Source organism: Euwallacea fornicatus, chromosome 36 (assembly GCF_040115645.1).
Source record: "Euwallacea fornicatus isolate EFF26 chromosome 36, ASM4011564v1, whole genome shotgun sequence".
NCBI classification, from domain to species: Eukaryota; Metazoa; Arthropoda; class Insecta; order Coleoptera; family Curculionidae; genus Euwallacea; species Euwallacea fornicatus.
Window position 1 is genome coordinate 57705 of NC_089576.1, and position 25475 is coordinate 83179.

Sequence of the window (25475 nt, forward strand, 5' to 3'; positions counted from 1 at the left end):
TCTGTATTTTGAAAGCCCTTGCCTTTAGATTAAGGCAAATTGGATGATTAAATCATCAGGTATCTGTGGTACACTTCGGTACCAATCATTTAAAAGAGACATGTTCTATTTACAAATATCTGCAAAAATAGCCAATATGAGAACAGAATTTGGGTTCATATCACATTAATCCACCAAAAATTTAGTTTTTCCTTGAAAAGAAAAAAAAAAAAATTCTTTGACATTGTCATAGGTGATTCTTAATAAAACATTGCAATTTTTTTAAAACTTATTTTCTATTTAAGTATCTCCAATCATTTGGAACTGTGAAGTGAATAGTTACTGGGTGGGGTAAAATAAAATAAAATCACAGTTGAAAAATATAATTAATGATATAACGAAACCTAACCTAAACATCGCCAAACCCACAAAAACCTAAACTAATCTAACCAAACCATTCTCACCCAAATAACCACAAATATATAACATAATTGGAAAACAGCTAAAATGCATACGGTGGGTTTAGTTATAGTTAGGTTTCATTGCATTATTTATTTTATTTTTCAACTGTTTTTTGTATTATTTTGCCCCACCCAGTACTCTTATTGCCTCCGCGATCCCGAAAGCTTGCAGATACTTATATGGAAAATAAATAAAAAAAATCAATTTTTTTTGTAAAGAATCTCTGATTACAATATCAAAGAAGTCATTATTTCAAAAAACAAACTATTAATTTTTAGTGGGTTGAACTGATAAGTCGCCCAAAATTGATTAAGATGCATTGACAACGATCCTGCTATTTATGTCGGTTAAAAGTTGTTCTAAAATTAAACAAAAAAAAAGTGAACAAAATCGCACGGAAAAAAAATTAATGAATGGACAGTTATTTTTTCCATATAATAAAAAGTTTAATCTGTATCTCATTTGAAGGTACGAGGTAGCTGTTCCCTTTTGTAAAGAAGATCTGGTTTCCGGTAAACCCATCGCTTAGCTCGTCATTACAAAAAGTACAGTTTCCGTACCTGGCGAGTTGCCACCACGTCGCTCAGTACCTGAACTACTTATAATTATGAGCTTTGTGATTATGACGTTTATTGTTATAATGTTCGAATTGCCAATTTACACTCTTTTACTGTTAGCACAATTAGTTTTTTGCTTCTGTGCTCATTCGACTATGGCGTCAGGCAATGATTTATTGCTCTCTGTAGGTGGTCGCTGCAACATCATGGCACAAGGCACCCGATTACTACATTTACAAAAGTAGAAGCTGCCCTCACTTTCTATACGCACACAAAGTACTTTATTTTATTAAGACAAGAACAACAAAGCACCCGAGACAAGAGAGCAACATTTACTATTAAATTTGCCTCTAAAGAGGGGGGGTGGTAAAAGCGTCCACAGCAGCGCCGTCCTTTGTTTGGAGCTACTTGGTAAATTGTGCTTTTCAATGTCAATTCTATTTTAAGAAATTAGCCACGACCTGAATACAATGATAAACAATGAATAATGATTTTTAAAATTTTAAAGACCGATACGAGGACGACTTAAGGATCCTCCTAAGGATTTTTTTTATTATTGTTCTATAAGGTACTGACTCCGGCAAGAATTGCAAGAAATTACATCATCGATGCCAAGGCTTGACCATTAAGATAAATTTATTCTATGGCCACTACGCATTCAGCAGCTAGTGCATCTGCACTTAATAGATTAACAGAAATACTTCGTAGGTTCAGTTAGTTCTATTCTGCGTTTTTTCAACTCCATTAATCTTCGAACTTGCATATTCCCAGTACGAATGCTGGTTTTAATATATTCATATACCTCCGAAAAATTGAATGTGAGCAATAACAAACTGCGTCGTTTTTCAATATTTCGATGCGTACTCAATTCATGAAACGGCACTCAAATAATTAAATCATTTGAGTTATGGCCAAGAAATTAAGCTAGCCCAAAATGTCAGAGATTTGAGAAATGAGGCGTTAACAGGTACCCAATTAATGAGCACAAGAGGGATGCTAATGGTGAGTGCCAAATTTAGAAACGTATTAAGCATTAAAGACAATGACGAGGGCTTATTGAGCGCCTAGATTTGATAGAGACAGTTAAAAATGGATTTTCTAATGCGTTTTATATTTCCTTGGGAAAAATTACTTTGATGTTAATCCATTGTTTCAGCAACTAATTCCAAGTACGCAAATTACAATAAAAACGCTCATTTATACTAAATAAAAAATCATTTTTTTCGGCAATTTTTAACTGATTAACTTCGATAATTTTGGTTAAATCATTAATCTTGCTCTTAAAAACACAACATATGAATAAGGTACTGCTCCTAAGACTTTAGAAAGTTGAGAACAACAGAGTACGTAACATGAAAAAAAAAACGCAAAACAGGGTTTTGATCTACGAAAATATGTTTTATTGAAAAAACAAAGAGAATAACTTATTTCGCAATTAATTATCTTTCAAAGTTTATTTTTAAAATCATGTATCAATCATCTATTTAAGTTGTACACATGAATCCTAGCCAATACGACAGGGATAATCCATAGCAGTACCATAATAGTTCATAACCAAATTGCTGGTAGTGCGCTAATGTAGCCCATAAGCGTTTTTAATTAAAAAAAAATGAATGAAGGTTGGCGCATGGACAGAATATTTAATACCTGCATAGTTACAATTTCGATTTTAATATTTAAATTAAAAAAAAAAAAACGAGTTTTTCTTGCAAACGTGACTAACACTGATCTTACTTCGCGCTAAAATCGAGGAAGTTTTTGCGATATTTAGTGAAAGTATCTCCAAAAGTTTTAAATAGGGAAAAAAATGTTTAGTCTCAAGAGACTAATTTAACACCTTTCTCAGATATCGCAAAAAATGATCTCCATTGAATAAAGCTCTATTGAAATCAGAAATAATGTTCTGTGGGATATATTATTGTAAAATGTCAAGTAGATTCTTCTTGAAGCACATGTCATGATGTAAAATAGACTTAACGATAATTTAGAACACAAATAAATAAAACTTCTTCAATATATCGTATACTAACAGCTGGATATCAAGAAAAGCTACATTTGGCAGACACTTTCATCTCATCTGTCTCAACATCTTTTCAAAGATTTTGATTTGACTTACAATAAATAAGAATTAGATATTTTGAAAGATAAACGAGAATCATCAACAATAATCAAAATCATAAATTTTGTGAAAGGTGAGAACATTTGAGACATTACTAAAACTTTTAAACTCTTTCTTTTTGTATCAAAACTCCACTGGAACGTTTCTGGTCCAACTGTGTACTCATGATACACCAATCTTTATGTACCGAGTTCATGGGATGGACGAATAAAAAGGTATCATCACAGCTTCATATTAACAGAAAATACGTTAAGAATCGAGTAGGTACTTATACTAATTTTTCTGGCGATTTATGTAGACAATGTTAAAACGGTCAAATTAACATTTTCCATAAGTACTCAAGAAATCATTCATTATATAAAACATTTTTTTTAGAGGACTAACTTGATTGGATACTTTTGTAATTGTGGAAAATAATTATTCAACCTTAATAGCAGTAATATGTATAGGGTGTTTTTTAAAAGATATCTTTGGGAAAAAGTATTGACAAAAAAATAATTCTTTTAAGTGTACCATTGCATTTGATTGCACACTAATTCCAAATATTTGATTTCAGTAATGACTCATACAAGCATTCAGGCATCCAGATAATGTGTGACGACAATATTGGATGCAATTAAGTGTCTGAATATGGCAGAGACCTCCACATATAACCAAGGTTAATGGATATTATGGGTTCCTAAAAGATTTTCTTGGGACATTGACACAATTTACTCTATTTCTCATTTTCTACAAGCTACCAATCTGGTAAGCAGGTAACAGAGGTGGAGGTAACATTAGCATCGCTAGGCCGTACTTTGTTAGGTGAATACCCTGAATACTCAGCGCCTCGCGCCAGCTATTTTAAAGTGTCGACCACTTAAGACTACAATGGGAAACCCTGGGAGAAGCCATTAACTTACACTTCAAACAGCAATTAGCCAGCAATAAAAAGTTACTCCAGTCCGTTCATAACGTTCCACTTAGTTGTTCCATTAACCAAATTTGAGGTCGATGTAATCTTCAGTAGCGCGAATTTTAGGCACTAACCAACGGAGTCCGTTAGATTCACGGATTAAAAGGAATTCTAAATATTTATTTATATCGGAGTAGTGCTAAATTCAATGGGGATTTTTGATTTATATTGAAGGATGGGAGGTGTTAGCTGATGTTGCACAATATTGAAATTAGTCAGAAGTGAAGGTGATCGTGATCACATGAACTCATAGAGAAAATTCTTATAAATTTAATGGTTCGTATTCGAAGAAATGAAACTTCCAAGGTTCCGAACCAGGATATGTGATGACGTCAGCGTCTGGAACCTTCAGCCAATGACTGCGGATTCGAAAAAAGTTCGACCCGCTTGTGGACGAAAAATTGGTTTGAAGGGGGACACCTTATCCCACGTCGCTTTATATAAAACCGCTTGTTACCATGCCGGATCATCGACGAGGAGTAAAAAAAGCAGGCGATGTAATCATGACCGTCTTTGAATTTGGGACAAGGCTGTCGCCAACCGAGGCGACACATTTTACGGCGAATTATAGAGAAGAAATTGATAAATTAACACTCCGTTCCACCACTCCACTTAACCAACTAAGCACACTAATCGTCGAAAAACAAAAGCGAATCGCGTCGAAAAATCGCATATGTCATTGAGCCATGTGCTCATATGATCGCATCACGTCTGAGCCGACGGTTCAGAAAGACCGTTCGAACCGAACCGCCTGAACACCTCGATAGTTCCGAAAGAAATGATCGAGTGCGAGTCGGACGGGGCCGGCGTAGACCACCAATGTCGGCGGAATCAGCCAATCGCAAAAAAGCCGGTCAGCGAAAAATACCGAGACAGCCCGACAAGATAGCGGTGCTGTGTAAACCGGACTGTCTGGGGTCCTTAACCTAACTTAACGACCGCGACGTGAACCGTCGCAGCTCGTCGTAGATTCGGCGTTCTTTTCCAACCGTAGACTGACAACGGCACGGATGAAAATTTTGCCAATGATCGGAAAAAGAATCCTTCGATTGTCGCCCGGCGAAACTGGGGCCCGATTCTACAGGGCGCTTTATGACCAGAGGAAGATACTTAGGAGGTAATTATACAACACATTTCCTGCAAAAGGGTCTGATTTTCAACGGTTGTCAGTATAGACGATTGGATCCTATACTGAGAGCATAAAACCGCCCTTAACGAGTGAATTTGCACCATTCTTCTCTGAATAAAAGAACTCTTTCCCGACAGAACTTTCAAATTAACATAAATTTCTTTAGAAGCAGTTTTGCAAGAAATTTAATTCATGTTTACTAAAAATACGACCTTCCAATTTCACATAACAAAAAAACCAACCATGTGCGTTGTGCTTCGTTATTTATTGCCTGACAACTAAATTAGAATCATAAATAGTTCTTTTTTATTGTGTGTTGCTCATGCAAAAACAGAGAACCATCTCCAAATTAAACCCTTTTAGAGCAAAAAAGCTATGTAATATTTCCTTTACGGTTAAAGAAACTGCTATTTTTTATCGGGTTTCCTCACTTCCAGCGTAAATCTAGTTGGAATGTAGAGCTCGATTGTTTTTTTTTTAATAGCATTTAATGAAAAACGGGATTAACGTGATATTAAAAACGAAGGTTATACCGATATAGTCTTTATTTATGGCTTGCCTAAGGATAAAAACATAGTGAAGCATCGCACCTCGCCGGGCACCTCGACACTCGCCTCGCTCAGTATTTAATATCGCCGCTGATTAACATAATCAAGAAGTTTGTTTATCGTTTGTTTTATCATAGTTCATTTGTCTAGTTTCTTACGATCAGAGAGGTGATAATGTCTGATTTAGATGGTGATAGTGACCCGCCAAATACCTTGATATAGTGCCTATTATTAATTATGCTTCGTTTATATTAAATTTGTTCTGGCCTCGCAAGCAGCACCACATATTTCGTTCTTCTACCTTTAACGAACATTGAATCCTTCCATCGAGCCGAACATATGGGGTACTGCTGATTAAACGTATCGCACACTGTTGCTCTCATGGAGGGAGTGGGGGGTTTAGAGAACCAATCACAAAACAAGTTTTAAGCACTTCGCCGCTGGAAAACAAAATATTTTGTTCCTCATTTTGCGGTGATGTGAGGGATGAGGTGCGATGCTCATTGCTCAATAAATTCAGTTTGTCCTGTACTCGTATGATTCTATTGCTTTGATTTACCATTGTTGGACAGCGAGGTGTGATGCTTCACGATGATTTTACCCTAAGGGTACTGTGTTTGAAGCAAAAAATATTCAAAAATGTATCAGCAGGCGACGAGAAAGGTCACCTTCATTTCTGTCAATGGTACTTAGAGATGGGTGCTGAAAACTCAATTAAAAAAGTGGATAAATGGGCGGATGAGGCCACATTTCCAGTGAAGGAATTTTTAAATCATGCAAATCGCATCATTGGGCTGACGACAAACCGTTTGCCGTTTCTATTCCCAACAGCAGTTCTCGGTTTGTGAGTTGGTTGAGATGAACAGCAAAATGTCTATTTGAGCCCTGCTTTATTCAAAATACATTGAGAGCAAATAGTTTTATAAATGTTGGAAAAAATTGGAGCTTACTCCCCGCCTGGAAAATATTCTTTTATTAGCGAGGCATTGAGCCTGATTTCAGTTGAACGAATATCCAGGTCATAGTGGTAGGCAGTTATTTATCGGGGTTCGGGTTTTACGAAATGATCGACTCGAACGACTATCAACTAGATCTTCACATTCAAATTACTCTGAGCTTGCGGTCTTTGAAACTCGATTTTGTACAAAAAAGTGTAGCTATAACTAAAGATTTTAATATCAAGCAATAATATACGGGGTGAACCACCTAATTTGCGAAAACGAATAATTTACGTGAATAACGAGGCAAATCGAGCAAAGAGCAACTATCATGTCGGGCGGAAATAACAAAAGCTAATACAATAACCACGTCTTCCCTCATATTTAAACTTAAACGTAGAAAAGATGCTACGAAGGATCGCGACGTTGTCAGGTTGACTTGGTTTTCATATGTTCACCAGCACAGGAGTTGAAAAAAATATTTTTGACCGAATTTCGCTTAACGTTCCGCTACAGTTAAAAAATTAGTATGCATTTATTAACAAAATGCCTTTTTCAAGGGAAGAAAAAAGAGATATATTAGATATTTATTACGCGAAATGTCCAAGTTACTTTGGGAATATATCTATAGTATCAATCACGTAATTTCTTAACTATGTCACGGGCTCCATATCAGCACTAATTCCACATTTTATTTACAGTAAATAAATTAAAGTTTAATGCATTTACCACACGCTAAATGAAACAAGACTCTAATACTCAATTCCAAAATATTAAAATTCAATTTACCGCTCTAATTGAATTCTATGTTAATAACGGTTCATTATTTTCCAATCTTCTTTCAAAACGGTTGTTAAGGGACGCTACAAGCTACTTACACCGACTGTTTAAGGACTTTGGGATTATACCAACAATTACAATAAGTACATCGATAATCAATAACCAAGACCACTAACTTAGTTTTCAAGAGAACAGATTTTTACTACAAAAACTGATGAACAAAGACGACCAAAGTTTAAAACATCAAAAACAACAACAACAAAAAATTACGCTTTAAGAATATCAGCTGTCAGGTCAACCAAGAAACGTCAACAGATTATACGACAATCATGCAACAAAAGACATATAACTATGTCTTTTTTTAACGTATTAAATTTATATGACTCATCGACTTACGTGAGACGACTCTCAATCGTTTACGTTTTTTTACGTGAATAAAAAGTTAAATGATTTGTTCTATAGACTGATACCCAGAAACGCAAGAACTGAAACACAAAATCGTCATGTATTATTACTTTTAATACGATATTTTGTCGCCAAAAATGCGTGATGGCGTATATACGGGGTATTTTCTTAACATATGTAGTAAATTTAAGGGAAAATTCCTAACATCAAATTTAGTAAAAAAGGACCTATAAACCGTCCAGTAATCATTTAGGAAAAAAATTGAGTTCAGGTATTTTAGTTGGTGGTGGAAATTTTAAACCATTTTGGCACATTTTGAAGCTTTAATTTCATTTATTTCAATTTTTTGAATTGCAATAAGTTTAGAAACGTGCAAGAATTTGGATATTAATTTTAATCCGGAATACGAAACGAGGATCGAAAAAATGTCAAGGGACAGAAATATTGCGTTTCTATTTAGTTGTTTTGTTGGAAATAATTATTAATTTCGCAAAAATCCACTGCGCAGTACTATTTTTGTAAAATTCCTGAACGAGCTCGGATATACCTAAAACACATACATGATATATAAATTTAATTATCATGTAATGAGCATTTTTCAAAATAATAAAACCTTTTTTTCCCAAGTTTCACCAGTCCCGTATTTCGAAATGTAGCAATTCGGGGTATACGTTTATACAATTTTTTCACATTTTCACCAATTAAAAAAAATGTAATTGCTCAGTTTACTGTAAAAATAACACACTGTAACTTGGAATTGAAAACTCACTTAGTTTTGAGTGAGTGAGATTTAATGCTGACAACTTCCGAATGCGAAAAAAAATTCTTCAAGTTGATATTCGACAGAAGGGAATTTTAGTGCGGTGCCCTATATAACCATCTCCCAGTGAAGTACGATTATGCAGACTACAATTATTTAAACATGCTACATATCAAATTATTTTAAATTCTTCAGTGGAAAGTAAAGATAAAATATTACTTATCAATATAATGCATGTGAATATAAATATGTGTTGTCTCTCCCACTGATTGGCGACATTAATATATGGCCAGATGCATAATTGAAGGACAAAGAGAGCGAACAAGGCAGGTCTGCACCCATTGGAAGGAAATAAATGGCGATAAATATAGTGCGATGATTCAGCCAAAATGGACGCGGATTTATAATGGATCCAATGCATTAATACTTAAATTATCCAGAAGAAAATAAAACATATAACTACCTACAGTATGATAACGACCCATGCAGGACTAGACCGTGACTTGCTGGAAGCCGAAGGGTTTAACCTCAAGTTTTGCGTTATGTCCCAGTCATGCTTTCCATTAAGGAGGAAATCTATTACTCCAACTACGCAAAAAACTCATTTGGATCAACTGTTTTCAAGCTAAAGCATTAAGGTAATAAAGTTTTATAAATATGTAATTTATATACATGTTGTTACTTCGTAAAAAAGTTGAGGCGTTCTTGGGCCATGGAGGAGTTTCGTTCTTGGGGTGTGGTTATTTTTTCCATGAGAAGACGGATTCCTCAAAATTTTTAAATTTAAGACGTTTCGATATTAATGGGCACCTTCATTAGTATAGAAATGCAAATTAAATACAAAAAGGTTTAACGCACAAGTTGTATCCAATTTTTCATTCAGCAATTTTGAGCATACTGTGATAAAAAATCTTAATTAAATTTCTATGATTTAGATTGAGGAAAATATGATGAGTTTTATTACGTACTTTCAGGGGTGCATCTAGAAATTTTTTCCCTACCACTGTTAGGATATCGCGTTCTTACCGGCTCAAAAATTACATTGGAACACCGTCGATTTTCATGTTTTTGTATAATTTTCATCGATTACTTCAATGACTCACATCGATAAGGAAATAAGTTTATTTGCCACGGCTTGGTACTGGTATCTCCAGTAAAGAGACAAATCAAACATCATCAACCGCTATTTTAGTGAGAACTGTAAAGAATTTTTAAGTTTTAAGGAAGTAAAAGCCTTTTACTTCTCACAAATTGTAAAATCATAGAAAAAGTCTCCCATACATGTGGTACAAAATTACCATTTTCTACTCTTATGACTTATTGCACTCCCTTGCGGCTTTTGTGCCAACATCACATTTGTAAGCATTTCGTGCTTGTTTTTCATTCGTATAAATCTCGTTTTTTTTTCAAGTAGGATGAGTCTGCTTGGTTCTTGAAAAATCGGAATAATTATACACATTTTTGACATCGGTGCCTCAAAAACCGGTTAAAAATTTAAGCAATACAGCCCAATATCACAGCAAATTAGTTACAGGTAGTGCCCTCTTCTAGCGGCCACTTTCAGCACTCAAAGCGATGGTGTCATATTTGCCATTAAATGTTTACAATAAATTGTACGAGTTATTTTTTAAAATCGAAGAGTAGACATATGTATGTATGATTCTCAAATATGACATGGTAAGCTCAAGGTAGCCACACACATTTGGCTAAGAAGCCATGATACTTGGGATAACTATTAAGAACCGTTAGCATTTTAAATTCATGTGTCAAATAATCTGTCATGCTGTAAAGAAAACAAAATTGTGTTCGGTTGCCATATTGAATCCCGCAGCTGTCAATTTTATTTCAAATCTAAGTATTTTATGCCTCATAATATATTTCAAATTTCAAATCGTAATATCAATTCGTTTCGAAGATTAAAGGGGGAATCACAGACGAAACACACTTTAGGAACACACCCTATAAGAGCTGCTTGTATGACTCATAAAAGCGATAACGCATCAGTAAGTACCGATGGTTCAGGTTAGTTCAGGTTTTTCAGGCTTAAGAGTACCAATGTGTTTCTCGTATCGTGCCCTTAGTTTCTATGATCAAAACGTACAATATTTATTGTAATTTAAAAAGAAATTTGACGTTCTATTAATTTAAGTAATTTAAACACCAAATAAAACTAACGTTAATGGTCTTCAACTGAAGACTTGGCGAACCTCAGTAACACCACCAGTGATTTCGCTTGACGTGTTCGTTGCTGTTCATGTATTATAGCTTTTGTTTCTTTAAAAGTTTACACGTTTATCTGGGAGTGATAAAAAAAACTTAATGATGTCAACGATCTCTCTTGCCATATTTGCGTAAAGACGTAAGCATTTGCGTCATGCTAGGACTAAATCCTTCTATACATACAGGGTATATTTTTTAAGCGACATTTAAATCGCGGTAGATACAAAATGGGAAGAAAGTACCTATTTTTGCACGTAATATTGTTATATGCTGTGAATGAGGTTACCAAATTGTTTTTGGTAACAGTACATAATTTTACTGTAAAATATAAAACTTAGGTTAATATATTTATTCGTTAGTTTCCTTGTTTCTAGACGACATTTAACTTTCAAGATATCTATATCAACTCTTTTTTTAATACGGACCCGATAGCATTTTTATTTCATATTTCGAAAATGTTTTTTAATCTTAAAAGGTTGAAGCACTTTTCTGCTCACCTTGTTTTACTGATATCTATGACTCGAATAGGTTTTCCCGTTTGGGGAATTATCACAAAAACAAGTTTAAAAAACATCACAGAAATTCATTGACGATTATTGTATTGATTAAAAACATGTGAATACTCATATATCACAAACATTGATCTTTCCAGAATAAAAAACACTTTAGAATTTTAAATAAAAATGCCAAGTTCGTATTGGGTGTCGATATTTTGGTATCGATATTGTGTCAAGTATTGGTATTTTGAACGCGAAATTTCATCTTGGGGTAATAACAAGTTTTTAATGTAGAAAGGAAGTTAGCAGAAAAACGTATAAATTTGTTTTTTTGCTCAAGATTTAAAGTTCTCGAAACCAACAATAGTATGGCAATTACAGCATAATAAAATTGCTACAAATTTCAACTTTTTCCCACTTCACTGATAGTGTAATTCTCACCGTTTCAAATGTATAAAGTTCACGCATTTAAAAAAGGAACAGGAACTTCCTCTAATTTGATGTCTGTTGGAATGACTTTTGTCTACTGATCAAATACCTTTGACAAGTTCTTCAGAAATATGTATGTCCGCCTCGTAAGTAATATATTAGTTTTAATCGTGGTTTTCTAACATTCTCGCACTCGTTTTTGTGGCTTCCTTCCTAATTAGACATATTCCCATCAGGTAGCAGGTACAAAACTACTCGTTTCTGAGAGAAACGGACCTCAGTTCAGCTTAATTGCTACTGGTAAACGACAACGCCCAGTTACAATGAGCTTTTGGGAACGTATTAACCGGATGCTGTTTACGTTTTTATCATCCAAATTTGCTTTTTAACTACGTCATAATGAAACGATTCATATACGAATGTTTACGAATGGCCTGCCGGATGTCCGGATTTAGTAAACCATGCATTTTGGAATTTTTTGTTACCGAAATGTCAAAATTATTTGTATGTGAATCAGGTCTGCCTTAAGTTTACCCGACGACAGGAAGAACATTAAAAGTAATCATACATGTATTGCTCCTCAACGATTTGCCGGAAAATATTACATAAAAACAGTTAAAAGTATGACGTAAAAATTAGCGGCAGTACTGTGAACCCATACATAAACTACAATGGTTGTCTGAACAACTTGTGCTAGATGGTACCAGGACCAGCTGTGTCGCAAGCAGCAGACGAATGCTAATCTGAAAATTCCAATGAATCATGTTAGCAACACCTAACATACATTACGGGATATAACGAAAGCCGATAGGTTTGATAAAGCAAATATGTTTGGAGTGAAAGTATTATTTGTAGATAGACATGACGTCATAAAAATTAATGCAACGTTCGTAGAATGGAGAGGCAGAGTGAGTCAGCTAAAGAGAAATATTGACCTGATGAAGGGCCAATAAAAGCTTGTATCGGCAATTGGTCAGTTTGTTGAGCCTTTCTAAGGATATTGATCCTCCAAAGTAAAAAAATCATCATTAGATAACAAGATTAATAAGATACTTGGTCGGGCATGTTTCTTGGTTCCGCTTATTAAACCTGGTAATTTTCTATTTATAATTTGATGCCACTAATTTTAATGATATCATTGTTAGATATACTATCCGAATAACATGGTATTTTGTTTTCGAAAAGTTGAATAAACCGTTGATGTTCTGTAAACTGTATAATGAAGTATCACACACGTCAAACGAATCTGGAATTAGAATCACAAATATAAAACGGTACTTAAAAAGAGTTTTAAAAAAGTTAGATTCAATCGGTGTTTTTTTTTGCTTATCATATTTAGACAAATCACGCATATTTGATGATTTATCGAGTAAACAGTGACATTAGAATGAAAAAAATTTTACGTTGAATGGATCAATTGGGAGTACGGTACGCAATGTACTGCACAAATATTATGAAATCATTTAACATAATAACATAACGAAAGTTTGAAAAAATCGTGGTCAAGAATGCTTTAACAAAAATTTTGCTACTGCATGTATGTCATAGCTATGTATGTCCGGCCTCACATTCATATTTGACGTTGACATATTTCACCTGTTAATAATGACTTAAGATATGATATACAGGCCATGTTTGCAAATATTTCTACAACACTCTTGACTAGGCATTTTTTAATACACGCTTTACGTTAATTTGTACAAATTTATAAAATAGATTTGGGTACATGAAAGGGGCAACAAATTTCGGATGGATTGAGCCAAGTCTATGAATACTCAAATAGAATCGGTTTGTTTAGATTCCCGGTTGAGAATTTTCCTTAGTTTCAAGTCCGAATCAAACGAGAAAATCTTATAATTTTGATAAAAAATTATGTACCAAAAAAAAGTGTAAAGAAAAAAGCCTAGAAAAAAGATGTAGAAAATTCAAAATCTCTAATATGAAAGAAAAGACACATTGGTGCCCATGATAAAAACAAAAAGTCATGGTCGCTAGAGTTTAGACACATTTTTTTAGAAATTTTATTTAATGTCAAATGATAGCTTCAAGGATTATGCTTTTTTGTATTTGTTATACACAGGGATATTGTAATAAACAGGGAGGTACCGAGAAAAAGTTCTATATAAGTGTTTCTTGTTTAAAATGTGTTAAAATTCAGCTTTAATTAAAATCGCTACGTAAAAAGCCAACGCGTTTTGAATGATAACACTAACGATGACGATATTCTGACCAACTTCGTCACCAGCTCACTAGGGAAATAAGGCGCCATATACGTATCATTATTGACCTGATATTCAATTAGTTTTAGAAACCAGGCGAGACAACGTATTTCACAGTCCTTGACCCCATCCAATCGTGAGCGCCTAAAGAAAAGTAACTAAGTCACAAATTTACATCTTTATGAGCAAATTATTTTGATGTTAAAGTAAATGTGTGAAAATTAAATTTTTAGACAATTATTTCAAAATTATTTAGCTCAACGAACATTTTACTAACCTGAACTAGCCATTTTTGTAAGAGGTGAGGGGAAAAATGCATTTATGCAGGTCGTCATTGACCTAATGTAGGGGAACCCGAGCAAGTGGAACGTAGTAGTAATTTTGGGCAGTACCTATTGAAAAATTCTTTATATTCTCTTCGTGCAGAGTCTCTCTAGAACCGCAAGGAAGAGGAGGGGGGGACTATTTAAGATTTTCGATTGTTTTTCAGAATGCATTTATGTTTTCAGCATGTTTCCTCATCACGGCCGGTTCTCACTCTTCAGCAACAGACTAGCGATATTTTCTGTTGTAACTCTCTTCCCGCATGTTTTTTTCAGAATTTTTTCGAAGAGAGTCGAATGTCGAGAACTGGAATACTGTGTATTCTTGATCATCTCTGTCACTACAAAACTTCCATCTCTCATCCTCGCTAACCTGAACTAGCTCGAACTAATCTAACCAAACGTCGCATATTACCATAAAATTGGGTTTAAGGTTCTTGCTGGTACCTCCATGCAATAATGGAATCTTTTGCAGCGAGTAGTGGAAAAACATTTGTATTTCCTGTGATGTGTCATAGGCAATACTAAGTACGACTGGTGATTCAAGCATATTGTTTTCACCTCATTGGCGTTCCTCGAATTCATATCTAGGAATGGGCAATGCAAAACTTAACTGGGATTTTTGTACGTTTATTTGGTCATAATTCCTCGAAAGCGGGCTACGGGGGTCAGTTAACGACACCATTATTGATTGCCTTAATAACATGGTTCCAACGACTCATTAGAAAAAAACGACCCAGGTAGATAAGAGGAGGAGTCTGAAGGAAATGTTATTGGTTTCGTTTTATTAGCGTTACCTGTGGCATTACGTCGTGGTGGGTATATCCCGCAATCTAAATGAGAATTTTCTAGGAAAAAGACAAATGGTGGGTCGGCATGCATCTTATGCCATTTCATTGGATGGACATAAGATTAATCTTAAGATCCCAAATTGCGGTTAACCGCAAATTGCCCACGAAGTTTTGAACTGGGTTAAGGTTTATTCTCACCATACATTCCATTTCCATTGCATAGCCGTTTCGCGTAGATTGGATACAATTTGATAGAACTTGCAGAATGCGAATAGAGCGGACAAATGTACACGCGCACGCCACTGGAAACCGTATTCATAGTTACACGAGCAGTAACAAGTAAATGCTTGAATTAAATAATAATATAAATATTTATATATCACAATGAGTATTTAGGGCCACATGCCCACAATATTCCTTATTTGAGAAAGTTTTTTTTTCATTTCCTATTAGATATATTGAAATATAGCTTCCACTTGCGTCACGGATTTCTTTAAATGGCTCGATAATGGCAATTTTTCAGGAAGAGTGGATACTTGTAAGATTCGAAAATACTTAAATATATACTTCAATTATTATTATTATTATTTTAAAGATTTATTACTCACTTTCTATTCTTCTCCTACTCTCAATTTAAGAGTATTTACTTTAATGTTACCAAGGAAATTACTGAATTTTTTTGGATATTCAAAAGACGTATTTGTTGGAATAATATTGCAAACGTTCTCCATAGTTAATATTATAAATGTTAATTTGTTAACAAAATACAGAAAGATAAACAAACGAATTTACTACTCACCTCTGCCCTTCTATATCTGGACTGTCCATTTTCCCCCCTTGACTTTCCTTTTCAATTCTGGAAAGGTGTCCCAGTCCAAAACGAGATACCTATTGACCATTTAGTATCGGCAGTAGGAAGCTCCTTCGACTATGCTTCTTCACGAAATAGCTCTGTCTGTTTGCTTGTTATTATCTTATTTCCAACTCCAATATCATACTATTAAAAACTCATAAATTATTGAATTTCGGATATGTTCTTATTATCTGTGTTCTTGTTAATTGGTCTATACAATAATACACGCAACGTTTTACGAATGAACATGGGATGAAAATGGAAGGTTTCGAGGAGATGAAGGTTTTAAGGAATCCTTCAAACGTCGAACGTTTGAGTGGCCAATAAAGTGGTTTAGGTAGTAAAATCTACGATATAGATGATCGTACATTTTATTATGAGATATTAACCAAAGTAATAACTTAGGTTGCTGCTCCCTTGATAAATATACTTATATGGCCATGAAGTCGGCAATTAACTAGTGTTGCTGAAAATAAATATGATTCCTCGAACTATCAATTCCCAAAACTCCATTTTACCACTTACAAATAACACGCAAGTACGTCTGTTTCTTCCTACGTTTCGTAGGCAAATAGTTATTTAAGGAAAAAGTCTATTAACAACCAGCGATTAATAATACAGATCGACAGGGAAAAATGAACTTTTCAGATAATACTTTAACGCTCATTTTTAGATTGATGTTTTATTTATTTTTCCTTCTATTTCATCTTTTAATGTGTTGTTTATGTTATGTAATGCGGTAAAGCTACGCTAATCCGGATCTATTAAAACCTGTCCAATACGGATTTCGAAGTAATCTGGATTTTGGAGTTAAATTAAAATATTGCGCAATGAAAGGTAGAATGATAGCGAATTATGTGAGTTAAGCACATGTAATAGAGTTATTTAAAAATTTATATAGCGACATCTATAAACATTATTTTAAAAAATCAGAAATGTTTGGCGAATACATCGTTCTTTAGGCTTTTAAGTTTGGTGATGCTAATTATTTAAATATTGTTTTCCTCTACTCATTGAATGCACATAGAGCATAGAGAAACATTTAATTGCCTGGGCTATTCACATGCAGTTCGGACTAGGGGAACCGTGGTGGATCCGAACTCCAAAGTACATAATAGAAATTTACATTTTTTCAATTTTGTCCGGACTACAAGGACGTCTGGATTACGGAGGGTTCGAATTAGCAGAGCTTTACTGTATGTGTATGTATGGTTTTCTATTGTTCCACATTTGAAAAAATAAGTCAAAACGTAGCTTATTAGGTCCCCTTAGAGTTCCATAACGCCGCTGTTAAAATTCTCAGCGGTTGCGGTTGAGCGTCGATTTCCGTGAGACCTTGCATTTATGAAAATTTTCAAATTTACCCTAATAACTCGAAAACGATAAATTTTTTACCTAAGACCCTTTATGTCAGTTGATCTTAAAATTTGATGATAAATCTGTACATGACCAAAACATTAGGGATTCTATTTAAAAAAACGCAATTTGGTTCTACCATAGTTTTATGACGGACCATCCACGTTTGAAAATAATTTTAAAATACGTACTTTTTAATGACCAAAAACCTTGACATTAAACATTTCCTTCTAAAACTCATATTTACTGTATTCTTTGATACACTAATGTGCAACCCTGTATAAGTATGTGTAACATCGCTATTTAATATAATTTTGTTACAAAAAGTAAAGTCTGGGAGTTAAAGCATTTTTTTATTATTTATATATTATTATAATTATTTATAATTTACAGAGATAAGTCAAAAAATTAGTTTGGAAAAACCGAGAACCATAATCCCTCCAACTGGTGTGATCGTGACTTTTCTCATTTGATAAATTTGAAATTATTAATCTCTCATTAATATACGTATAACACTAGTCATTGTGTGCGCTATAGTTTAATGAGGATCATTAATGAACGATAGTTAAAATAGCGCTTCGGAGCAATTTCATATGGTTTTATCATTTTCCTTCATATATTTTTGAGGCCGCACTATTGTTAACAAGATAAGGTAAATACTAATTAGACGTCATGCTACGTCATCTGGTATTTGTTTACTTTAGTGACGGAAGTGCTGATTAGACTATTGAATTTTTTTTAGCGCATATCACGCGATCTTTTTCACGCGAATTCCTTTTACGTTTTATTGACATACGAATTTGACATTGCCAGTTTTACGTAACATTACAAAGAATTTGTTATACGTTTAAACGGCTGTAAAATCTTTATTTCTTAACATAATGGAATAATTCAAAAGTAATTTTGAATGTTTCGAGTACTCGACATAACTACATTTTTTGCCTTTTTAAATGTGATACCCACGCAATGTGCGCCATATGAGGTAGTTATCTGTAATAGGTGGTTTTGCTGTAATTTGCATAAATTAAAATATAATTATAATAATCTTATGTAATCAGAATATTTTAGAAAATGACTTGGATTGAATGGCATTAAACGCCAGTTAAAAAAACAAAAGCGTGCGGTGCCGGGGCAATCTACGTTTTTCGTAAAGCGCTTTAGCTACATGAAAGTATGAATTTATTTATGCAAATTTTAGCAACACGCAAAAAGTCATATGGCCCACATTTACAATCAGTAAAAAAAACCATTGGATAACCTGAAAGTATACAGAATGTCCCTTAAAAAAATCGGGTTATGTGAACTACTTGAAAACCAAATGCGATCGAAAAAAATATATTAAACTTAAGAAAAAAACATTGAAGTTAATTTTGGATTGATGCTCCTGTCACAAAAACTTTTTTATTTTGCGGAATATTGAAATATCTGTTAAATATTCTTTAAAGAACACTCTAGAGGATCTTCAGATTTTTTCCCATAGATACCCGGTTTAAAGCAAATAAAAGTGAATTTATTTGTTTAAAATGATGATTAGCTAACTGCCCTTAAAAATGTTTCTTTTGAGCCCTTTACAATTACACATTTACCGGGTAAGTCCAATGGAATATACGTACCTGCACTTTCTGGTGTCAATTATTATTACCGACAAAAATATGAAATTTGGGGTATTAATATGACCTAACGGAACTAAGATGTTAGGTTTCGTAAGTAATTTTAAGATTTGCAGTACTTGGCTCCGAATTTTTTTTAAATAGAAATCTCTTCAATTACTGACAAATCCACATTTAATGGTGAGTAAATTTTCGGTTTGCCCCCCATATATATATTTAAATATAGTGAATTTGAGTTTCAGAGTGAATGCACAAAGCGTTCTATTTCCGATGTAATTGAGAGGTTTCAGGTATTTCCCGAGTAGATAAAGAAAAACCTTGATCGGGACCCTTGACCCGTTTTCTGAGTCAATTGGTTCTAAAATCGGGCTCAGTTGGTTCAAAAATTGGATCAATTTTAATTATTTAAAAAGCATATTGATAGCTCTACCCATTTGGGAGTTACAGGATGTTTTTTGCCAAAAACATTTTTTGTACATTTTTTTACGCCTAATCTAGTGGCGTACTCGATTTTTTCTAACTTGTATTCGAGTTCCGCACCAAACTTGCTTTTTTAATGAAAACAGCAGTTGACAATGACTCCATAATTACAATTTTTTTAAGCTTTCTGAAAACATATAGTTCCATATAGTTGTCGCAGTAAAGAGAGAGAAAATTATAAACAATTTTTTGGAAAACTCCTCCTGTTCAAGTCTCTTATGAACTTTTGTTTGCTACACATATTCGTAGCTAGTTATTTGACAGTTCACGCAGTTATTTTATATAAACATATATTAGAAACGTAGATGTAGTTAAATTTGATGATATTTATTTAAATTTAATATTTCAAAGCTTCGCTTAAAATAATAATGAATTATTCAAATTAATAACTTTTTTGTGATGGCTCAGGTTAATAATACGAAATGTGCAAATTTTGGAAAGTTGAATTTGATTGAAATAAGAAAATAATAAAAAATTGATTATAATTTTCTTATTTACCGAGATAAATATTTGAAACTATGTATTTTCAGAATGATAAGAGAAATATCCAGTTAATGAAGTCATAGTCCACTATGGATTCCATACAAAAGCAACTTTGGTCTATAACTCGAAAACAAGTTAAGCTAAAAAAAATTCGAGTTCGCTACTGGATAACATATAAGAAAATGCACCAAAATGTTTTTGCCAAAAATTAAAAATATTCACAAACAAAAAGTTATGGGGCTTTGAAGAAAACAACAAAAAAATTAAAAACACGCTGTATCTCTCAAACGAGTCTCTATATGGAAATGCTGTAAAATAATTGAAATTGGCTTAATAATCGGACCAAGGGTTCCAACTATAGTTTGTCTCCTACTCAGGAAATACCTGAAACCCCCATATTTACGTCAAAAATAGTATACCTTGTACATAGCACTGATTTTCTGTTTGATTGGTTTTTGAGCAATTTTCCGCAGCAACAAAAAAATTTGGAATCGCCGAATTTCTGGAAATTGAAATCTACTTGTTATCCATAACCTCATCTAATAATCCTCCAAGGCGGCAACGTCGCTTGCGATCGCCCTGTTGTCATCATCTACATTGCCTAGCCGACGACGCCAACGTCCTTTAAACCTGCCGTCGCGACGCGGCTGTAAAGCCCGGTTTACACTGGCAAATTGCGACCATTCGAGAAAAATAGTAGAAGAACCGCAAAGCGTATGCCGAATAGGTTAACGTTTACGGTCTGCCGAGCTACAACTAAATTTTATCGTAGGATCTGTACCTCCGTTAAACTTAATTTACATTTCATCGTGGCGAATGATTAGTAAGTTTTAGCAAATTTAAATCATCAGGGTTGGAGGGACTCTGGATATATACAGTGTGTCCCAAATTTTAGTTTTGGGCAATTGCCAATACTTTCATAGAGGTAGAGGAACGGTGTTGGTCTAAAAATTGTTAGATCGAGGCAGAGGTAGGTATAGGTTAAAATTTTTCATTTTAAATTGCCCCCGTATAATATTAAATTTTGAATTATTTGTAAATTTTTAATATTGTATAATTTAAATATATATATTATACATACAATTTTGTGTTATCACGCTATTTTGATTTTTAATATTTTCGAAATATCGACGTGTGAAATGTGACCATTTTAGCACTTTTGTCGATCATAATACCGGAACAATTTGAGTATTACAAGACGGTTTTTAGAAATCGGAATATCAAATTTGATGTCTGTCAAATTTTTGAAAATTTTTGGACAGATGGTAGAAGTGTCAAAGTCATTTTGTCAGTAGTTTAAATCGTTTAAGAGTTGGGATTATTAAAAGGGTTAAAAATGCCATATTAAAAAAAATATATATAATTAAAATGGTCTTTTATGAACTACCTCATATTTAAAATTATATTCGGCCAATATCTCTCTATCTTATGATTTTTTTTTAAACGGTTCTCTATCTGCGAGGTTACAATATCCTGTATATGTAGAATACGATACAAGGTGACAAAAGACAAAACGGTATAAGCTACAGAAGGGGAATGAGCGTGTGGCAGCTGATCGGTACAAAACTATTAATCACGAGTGCGATATTCTAAAGGTCGATTGAAATGAGTCGTTAGGAACATTACATATCACCGAAATCCCGCTACGTCATGGGATTGTGTCATTTCAGGTAGAAAGCAGGGCCCACGAAACATAACTATTGTAATTACCATTTCCCATTTATCTCCTAAGTAGATGTGTGTGATAGATCATTAGATTAGATTAACCATACAATAAAATATGAATAACTGGTTCAATAACCATCCTCAGTATTTACTGCATCTTGAGATGATCATATTCGATAGTTTGATGTTCGTATGGCTACATAATCACGTGTACGTACATACCTCCGCAATGAAATAAAATTTTACTAAACATAATAAATAGTCATTTGTTTCCATTGTGATTGTTAGTTCTTATTTTTTTAATAATTTTTTTAAACATTTTTTTTTGTTATTTATTTCATTTATTATGGCAATTAGATACGAACTATATGATTTTAACTACCAACCGTATGAGAAAACAGCATATTTGAATCTATTTTTCAAAAGTTTTGTCAGAGATCATAAGTGTTTTACAATAGTATGAAATCAGCGTAAACGCAAATTCAAGCAGACACACAAAAGGACAGAAACTATGTATATTTTTTTAAAATTACCCTTAAGAAGTAAATCGAATTCACTACTGCAAAAAGCATATTATAATTTACTTTTCCTGCATTTTCGCAGAAATCCGCGGTATTTTTCAAAATGACGATTTAGAAAATTATTTTTTGAAACACGAATTCATCAACGCAATGTATTTTGACTATTGAAAACGACACATTTTAGACCGCTTTTCCTGCAATTTCCACAGCAATCAGCGACATTTCATAAGAAGACTAAGCGAGCGGAAACTTTACTCTTGGGCGAATCCGCCCAGATCTACAATTATATAATTTTGAAAAACAATACCTCACGTATAATTTCATGTACGTCAATGTGGTTTTCACTATTCGAAAGAGCTTATTTTACCACACTTCTCTTGTAGTTGCATAATGATGAGTGGCGTTTCTCACGTGGGCGATATTCACGGAAACTTTAATCGCAGAGATTGAAAATTACACAGGGTAAGTTTTTTTCAATAGTTATTGAAGGGATCTTGGAAACTAGCAAAGTTATGAAATCAGCTAAACGGGGAATGATTTGTAGCTTTAGCGGACCAATCTAAAGTCGTTTTTGATTTCTTGAAAAAGATTATTTACTAGATATTTAACAAAAACCAATTTTTCTCTATTTATTTTAATCGACCTAATCGTGTAATTTTGTGTGTTTTTATGTATTATATATGTAGTTATACATTCTAAAGAAATTATCTAAATTCCAATATTGAAGATAATTTTGCCTTTAAAAAGATAGATTAACCAGATATTTTTTAATAGCTATCTTTTTTTAGATATGGCTTAATTTTTTTTTAATGGGTAGCATAGCAGGTTATGATTTATTTTGAAAGGTATTTTTTCAAGCTTTAAAATGATATCATTAAGTAGAGAGCTATTTTCACAATGGCCTCAAAATCGTTCGTATAGATTTATTATTTGGTTGACATTGACAACTCACATCATTTAGACCAAATATAAATTTAAATTTTTTTCATTTTTTTGAAAAATGTTTTAATACCTATTCATGAATAATTATTTACTAATTAGCTCATTAATTATTACTAATACAGATGTTCAAAACACCCGCCATTGTTATTTACACATATACTACATCACTTTAAAACACAAATTGTAGTTTTACTGATTGAACGCCCATAAATATGTATATATCAGAAGCTTCCTCCATCGCTTCTCTAAGAACTTCGACTGATTCATAACTGTCCTGGAAATTTCGTTTTCTATCGTTCCCTATAGAAAAAAAAACATTTGACAATATTCCGTTTTTCCACGTTTAAAAAATTTATTTCAAAAACTTATAGACATTTAATAATTTTTCGATTTGAAACATTCTTGTCGAAGCAATCCAAAAACTTAAATTTATATCTAATTTAAATGATGCGAATTGTCAATGTCAAAGAAATAATACATCGTTATTATCCATTTTATGGATCTTAAATTTGCAATATCGACTTTAAAAAAGTCTCTAAACTTGCTATTCCTAGAAATAACTGTGCACTTATTGGAATCGCTTTAAAACTTGGAAAAATACCTCTTTAAATAAGTCAAAATTTGCTATGCGTTCCATTAAGAAAAAAGTAAGTTCATGCCATATCTCAAAAATAACAGCTGTCAGAAAAAATATGGCTAACCCATCTTTTCCAGGGCAAAATTATCTGCAACTTTCGTATTTACGTGATTTTCATAGAATCAATAATTATACGGCTAAATCGATTAAACAAAATCGACAAAATTTGAATTTTGCTAAATATATAATAACAAAAAAAAATCAAACATCCCTATAATTTGGTCCCCTAAACTTGCATTGTTTTCCCATTTAAGCGACTTTGTGAATGTGTGACTTGAATAATTCCGCAAAAATTATTTACCAGAAATAAATTCACCTATGCCACTGTGATTTTTATTACCAAAATTAACATAGTTTAGTCTACTTTTCCTGCAATTTTCACAGTGATTAGTAGCGTTTCACAAGAAAACAAAGCTAACGCAAACTTTATTCTTCTTGAATGAAATTACTGAAACATGCAAAAACATGATGTGTATTTATGTGATTTTGAGAAACAAGAATATAAGTGACCCTACTGAATTCCGTGTCTGAAATCTTCTTAAAAGTATTTTTAGTTTTCTGAAAGCTGAAAATAAAACCGAACTTTCATTGATAAATCCTAAAGTTTTTCTGAGCTTTTCTAAAGTGTTGAGCAGAGTACGTTTTGGCGCGAGGGCAATCAGTGCTTTTTTGACCGGTGAGACCTCAATTTTCGCCACAACTTTTTTTCCAAAAAATAATGATTTTTCAGTAAAACATATCGAGAATAAGACCACACGATCTAAAATGGTTGATGGATGAATAATGGAAGTAACAAAACCTTCCTTAGTTTATTATATTTCGCTGCACCCGATCGGTACGGGGCTTATGCCCCCACATACGCTGGCACTCCCCCCCTCTTTCCCGCACCCCGGGCGTCAGCGCGGCAGACTTTCATGATCGGCGGTTATTCTTAGGGGTGGGGGGATTAAAAATTTCGCTCAGAGAGTCAGATTTGCTAAGGCCGGCCCTGCGCGTAGTGAGTACCCATTAAGAGAAAACGATGCATTTCTGTTGCATACAAAAGCATTTACGTTTGACTAGAACAAATTTTCCTGGGAATATCTTATGAGCAATATCAATTTTTTAGTGCGATTAATCTCAGGGTGGATCGCATACGGTAGGACGCACCGTAATTGAGCAACAAAGACAATTATTGCAGGTGCCGTTGAATGATAATTTTTCGAAACATTCGAAATCAGATTTATTTTCGAAGCATGACAGGACGCGCGATATAAGAAGCGAAGAAAGAGATTGTGCGCAGGTCGTTTCATGGACATGGAGGTGATTAATCCCGGATATGCCAAACGAAACATCGTTTTCAGTGGGCCAGTTTCTCCTTTTACTTGACAGCGATCTACTTTTTATTTTAAACGGTCGATTGATTATTCTCTCGCTTCAACAATGTTTTAACAGAACTTCCTGATGCTTTTCCAAGAATCTGTTGCTTAGATTAACAATCTAGAATAACTTCTAGTTAAGGTGGCCTTCAGTGGTTGTAACAAGGCGTACCGTGGTTATTATTAAGAACCCGAAGAAACACATTAACGGTCACTGAAGTGTGATCCTGGTGAGAGATGTAGATCTTAGGCGTGGAACGCAGGTTTTCTATTGTAATGGGTAGACTGGGAAACAGTCGCCAATGGGGACTACTCGATGCAATGGGATTTGATTTCCTTTGAACATTTAGGTTTAGACCCTTGCGAAACTAAATACGTAGCTCGCCAAGTGAGGCTCCATTCTGACCTGATTACTACTTTGCGGAGTAGATCATATTTGACATCCTCCACGAGAGAAAG

General features: G+C 33.8%; 1 protein-coding gene and 1 long non-coding RNA gene across 3 annotated transcripts in view; both read left to right on the forward strand.

Annotated features, from left to right (window-relative positions):
- Positions 1–1001: 1001 nt before the first annotated feature.
- Positions 1002–4004, forward strand: LOC136349152 (uncharacterized). The gene is made up of 3 exons (XR_010733767.1): positions 1002–1409; positions 3674–3864; positions 3922–4004. It is a non-coding gene; the product is annotated as an uncharacterized lncRNA (long non-coding RNA).
- Positions 4005–4831: 827 nt separating this feature from the next.
- Positions 4832–25475, forward strand: part of LOC136349147 (deoxynucleotidyltransferase terminal-interacting protein 1) — a 93062-nt gene continuing 72418 nt past the window's right edge. Inside the window, exon 1 of one of the 2 annotated variants that reach the window (XM_066300510.1) lies at positions 4832–5189. The gene's annotated coding sequence lies outside the window, so the exon portion shown is untranslated. The remainder of the gene's footprint in view (positions 5190–25475) is intronic. The other variant, XM_066300508.1, reaches the window with a different exon arrangement.